This window comes from Monodelphis domestica, chromosome 1, assembly GCF_027887165.1.
Source record: "Monodelphis domestica isolate mMonDom1 chromosome 1, mMonDom1.pri, whole genome shotgun sequence".
NCBI classification, from domain to species: domain Eukaryota; kingdom Metazoa; phylum Chordata; class Mammalia; order Didelphimorphia; family Didelphidae; genus Monodelphis; species Monodelphis domestica.
In genome coordinates, this window is record NC_077227.1 from 466,429,235 (window position 1) to 466,435,234 (window position 6,000).

Here is a 6,000-nt window from a genome sequence, read left to right on the forward strand (position 1 = left end):
GTCATGACCAGTCAAGCTGGAGGGAAGCAAAGTTCTTGCGCCACTCCCCTCCCCCTCTCTGCACTCAGGATATTCTTCACTTCACCTGCCCCTCTGGCCCAGCAGCCCAATGGGAGTACTTTCTCTTTCTCCTGTATGGGGGTGGGGGGAGGGCATGCCTGGCACTTGGGGAGGGTGCAGCACTTGGCCTCTAGGGAGGCAGGAATGGCACTCAGTCTGGAGCATGGGATGGGGACATGGCCTAGCTCTTCATCTCTAAAAGAGAAATAGTTCTATTATGGGATGTCGGTAGTGGGTGGGATGTCTTTCCTGTATATGGTAATGCAGTTGCACTGCTGCCACAAGGATCTGTTGGGGTATGAAAGCTTTGTGGGGTAGGATGAGGATTCCACCCCTTCCTCTTCTGGGAAGAAGAACCCCATTCTTTGCTTCTTTTTTATCCATTCTGAATGTGCCTGGCTCCTTCCCCTCATTCCTGGAAGGAGGTGGGAAAACAGAGATTCTCCACCAGCCAGCCCAAATTCACTTAAAAAAGGGTATTCTGATGATGTCTTTGAAGAACTTTAGCATTGACTTTGAGATATGGGAAATACTTGCAAAGGATTGTCCAGTAAGGTATGCCCTCTTCCAAGAAGGTGATTTACTCCATGAACAAAATAGAATCTTAGAACCACTGCCACTACCCTAAATATTCTAGGACATATGTGGTATGTCGCATATGTGGTAGTTACTTCAGAACTTCTTCAAAATAAAGTGGGGAGGAAACAGGAATTGGCAACTGTCCACCCACAGTCATCCTGAGTGTCTGACCCCACACAGACCAGAGTGGAATTGAGTGAAAGACACTAGAAACTGAGGAAGAAGCAAGGAGAAGAACCCCTTACATACCGAAAACAGCCAGCTTTTATTGTTTGAAAGATGAGGAAAAGAAAAAAGAAAAAACATTATTGTTAATGGGGCAGGTGTAACAGTAAATCCTTGACAGTAACTCCTTAGTGATTTTTGGGGTCTCCAAGGAGAGAGGCTGATAATATTTATCTGGAAATATTTGGAGCACTTCCTAGTGACATAATGATCATCATCATCTCATCAGGAAAGGTTTTTAGGATTGCTCTCAGTCTAGGGTTAGTAAGATATTTAGCCTAAGCACTAAGTCCCAGTCCCTGGCTTAATGTGGGCGGGGAGAGTTGGTCCTTAGCTGGCCTCAGCAAAGCCAAGGACTTGGGGAAGTCTCTCCTGTGGCTAGTCTCTTCAGAAAATATCCAGGAAAGTGTCAGCTCTTTTCACTCATCGAATGTCAGAACAGCCTCACCAGGAACAGGGTCTCAGCTGCAGTCAGCACATTCTTCACCAGCCTCCACTTTTTAGAATGAAGAACTGCCAGTAGAACTCCCCTCAGGAAGCTGTCACTCCCTTTTATTTTTATTTTTTTAGGTTCACTAAATTTATTTTAACCTTCTGGAGGTTGGACTTTCACTTTCTCTCCTAAGCAGTTACACCCACCAGAAAAAGGAAACTTTCCTTCTTCAAAGTTTCTATAGCCTCTGGTAATCAATTTTTAGTAGGCTCCAGGATGCAGTGGAAGACCTGGCATCTTATATGGTTGACCAAGCTCTTAGCACTACCCAGTGCCTCCTTCAACCACCTTCATGACAGCTGAAGGAATTTTTCACAAGCTTAGGAAAGACTGGGTCTTTTACCTTCAACCTGGTTAGCTCATCTGCCCATCAATAGAAATGGTTTTACAGAGGTGGCCACTGTGCATACCATATACAACTTAAGTTTTTATTCCTTCAACAGAAGCTCTTAATCTAGTTAGTTGCTATAATATTCTAATATACCAAACTGCCCTTTCTAATACTATGCTTAATATTCTAAATGTCTGAGGAAAGATTTGAACCCCAATCCTGTTTCGAGGCTCTGGGCTCTATCTATCCACTATGCTATATAGCTGCCTCTCTTTTGAGACTGGAAGTATATTTCCTTATCTCTTCTGGGACTACACTAGTTTTCCCATTACTGAAAGTTCAAATTCCTTTAAGTGATTTTTAAAAATTTACATTGTAACTGTTCTTAGAAATATTTCCGACTTCCGGGTAATCATGGCTGCAATCCAGATGCCACACGCTTCCTCTCCCAGGCACCAAACAAAATAGACTACATCAAAGGAGCATAAAAATCACCTTTGGCGGAACAGGACTCCCCAGTACCCCACAGAGGCGAAGGTATGTGGGGTTTGAACATTTCCACACTATAATAAGAAGGAAGAAAAGTTTGCACAGAAATGTGAACTGAGCCGCCCTTCCCCTCCCACCTCCCCCACCAAACCAGAGCGAGCTACCGGAGCGCTCACTGGGACACTGAGTGAGTGGGGAACTTCTCTGTCTGGGGGGGGGGGCACTCTAGGGTCCTTGGGATCTGGGGACATCCAGGAAACAATATCTAAGAGCAATTTCACGGGAGAACCCGGCTCTGATCACGGGCTGCAGAGTCTTACTCGGGGCGGTTGCGCTGAGCATCTGGGCGGAGCTAAACACCAGGGCAGTGTGGATGTGATCAGGGGCCCAGCTCTCTAAGAAACTCGGAGGCTGGGAAGAACTAGTCTGAGGCAACCTAAATTCACAAAAAACCCTCCCATATCACCCAGACCCCAGACCAAAAAGGAAAGGGGAATAAAACCACCAAAGGGATGGCTCACATGGCCCAAAATCAAGCCTGCAGGAAGAAAGGGAAAAGAGGACTATTGAAAACTTTTATGGTGGAAGTACCCAAGGAAAAGAAAAGAATGAGGAGGAAATCCCAAAAAAATCAGAACATGCCTCCCAAAATGGAAACTATCAACAAGCTCTGGAAGATCTCAAACTGGAACTTATCCAAAAGATGGAAACCTGGAAAGAAAAATGGGAGAAAGAGATCAGCAGATTGACAGATAAGACTGCTCAATTGGAAAAAGAGCTCAAAACATCCAATAGAAGGGCAGAGAAAGCTGAAAAGCAAAACCAGTCCCTAATGACCAGAATTAAGCAACTCGAAGAAAGTGAGATCATAAAACAGCAAGAATCAATAAAGCAAACCCAAAAAATTAATGAATTAGAAGAAAACATAAAATACCTCACTGAGAAGGTCACAGATTTGGAAAACAGAGGGAGAAGAGACAACCTCCGAATTATCGGTCTCCCAGAAAAACCAGAGATAAACAATAAACTTGATATTATTCTACAGGAGATTATAAAAGAAAATTGCCCACACGTTCTGGAGCAAGGGGGCAAAATAGAAATAGAAAGGGTTCATAGAACGCCCTCTATACTAAATCCCCAAAAGACAACTCCTAGGAATGTAATTGCCAAATTCAAGAGCTTCCAAGAAAAGGAGAAAATCCTACAAGAAGCCAAGAAGAGGAGCTTCAGATATAAGGGGGCTCCCATAAGGATCACACACGACCTAGCGGCTAACACACTAAGAGACTGCAAAGCATGGAACACGATATTTAGAAAGGCAAGAGAGCTGGGTCTCCAACCAAGAATCAACTACCCAGCAAAACTGACTATATACTTCCAGGGGAAAGTATGGCCATTCAACAAAATAGAAGATTTCCAAGCATTTGCTAAGAAAAGACCAGAACTTAGTGGAAAATTTGATATCCAAGCACAGAAATCAAGAGAAACATGAAAAGGTAAATATGAAAGAAAGGGAAAAGAGATAAATCTTATCTTTTTCTTTAAGTCAAACTTTCTTCTATAAGGACTACATTTACATCAAATTATATATATTAATATGTGGGGAAAATGTTTTGTGTAACTCTCAAAAATTGTAGCATCATAAGAGTAGTTAGAAGAAACATGCATAGGGAAAGATTGGGGCATTAAGAATATTTGGGGAAAGTGGGGACAAAGAAAGGAAAAGGGAGGGGGGAAGCATCGATAACACTAAGATTTACTTCAAGAAATGGGGGGGACTTAATAGAATAATCTTTCCCATATAAAGATACACATGGGAAGGGGAGGGGAAGAACTCTCATATGAGAAGGAGAGGAAGAGAGCGTGAAGTGGAATTACTTAAACCTTACTCTCAGTGAAATCAAATCTGAGAGGGAAGAACACTTAGATCCAGTGGGATCCTGAATTCTATCTTATCTATTGGGGCAAGAAAGAAAGGAAAATTAAGTAGGGAGGGGAGTATAAAAAGGGAGGGAAGGAGAGGGGGAGGGGAAGGGAGCATAAAAAGGGAGGGGCTAGAAAGAGAAGCATCTCAAGGGAGGGGACTAGGGGGACTGACCTAAAGTAAATCACTGGTTCAAAAGGAGATAGCTAAAGAAGAAAGGTCAGAACTAGGGGAAGATATCAAAATGCCAGCAAATCCACAAATGACAATCATAACTTTGAACGTGAATGGGATGAACTCACCCATAAAACGTAGACAAATAGCAGATTGGATTAGAACCCCAAACCCTACCATTTGTTGTCTTCAAGAAACACATATGAGGTGGGTTGACACTCACAAGGTTAGAATTAAAGGTTGGAATAAAACCTTTTGGGCCTCAACTGATAGAAAGAAGGCAGGAGTTGCAATCATGATATCTGACAAAGCCAAAGCAAAAATAGACCTGATCAAAAGGGATAGGGAAGGTAAATATATTCTGTTAAAAGGGAGTATAGACAATGAGGAAATATCACTAATCAACATGTATGCACCAAATGGTATAGCATCCAAATTTTTAATAGAGAAACTAGGAGAATTGAAGGAGGAAATAGACAGTAAAACCATATTAGTGGGAGACTTGAACCAACCACTATCAAATTTAGATAAATCAAACCAAAAAATAAACAAGAAAGAGGTAAAAGAGGTGAATGAAATCTTAGAAAAATTAGAGTTAATAGACATATGGAGAAAAATAAATAGGGGCAAAAAGGAATACACCTTCTTTTCAGCACCACATGCCACATTCACAAAAATAGATCATACACTAGATCACAGAAACATGGCACTCAAATGCAGAAAAGCAGAAATAATCAATGCACCCTTTTCAGATCACAAGGCAATAAAAATATTGATCGGTAAAGGGTACATGGAGAGCCACATCAAAAATTAATTGGAAATTAAATAATATGATACTCCAAAATCGGATAGTTAGAGAAGAAATCATAGAAACAATTAATAATTTCGTTGAAGAAAATGACAACGGCAAGACATCCTTTCAAACCTTATGGGATGCAGCCAAGGCAGTACTTAGAGGAAAATTCATATCCCTGAGTGCGTATATTAACAAATTAGGGAGGACAGATATCAAGGAATTGGAAATGCAAATCAAAAAACTTGAGAACAAACAAATTAAAAACCCCCAGAAGAAAACCAAACTAGAGATCCTAAAAATTAAGGGAGAAATTAATAAAATCGAAAGTGACAGAACTATTGAGCTAATAAACAAGAGTAGAAGTGGGTACTTTGAAAAAAACAGACAACATAGACAAAGTACTGGTCAATCTAATTTAAAAAAGGAAAGAAGAAAGGCAAATTAACAGCATCAAGGATGAAAAGGGGGATCTCACCTCCAATGAAGGGGAAATTCCTTCCTTCCTTCCTTTCCTTCTTTCCTTCTTTCCTTCTTTCCTTCTTTCCTTCTTTCTTCTTTCTTTCTTTCTTTCTTTCTTTCTTTCTTTCTTTCTTTCTTTCTTTCTTTCTTTCTTTCTTTCTCTCTCTCTCTCTTTCTTTCTTTCTTTTTTCTTTCTTCCTTTCTTCTTTCTTTCTTTCTTTCTTGCTTGCTTGCTTGCTTTCTCTCTCTTTCTCTCTCTCTCTCTTTCTTTCTTTCTTTCTTTCTTTCTTCCTTCCTTCCTTCCTTCCCTTCTTTCTTTCTTGCTTTCTCTCTCTTTCTTTCTTTCTCTCTCTCTCTCTTTCTTTTTTCTTTCTTTCTTTCTTTCTTTCTTTCTTTCTTTCTTTCTTTCTTTCTTTCTTTCTTTCTTTCTTTCTTTCTTTCTTTCTTTCTTTCTTTCTCTCTCTCTCTTT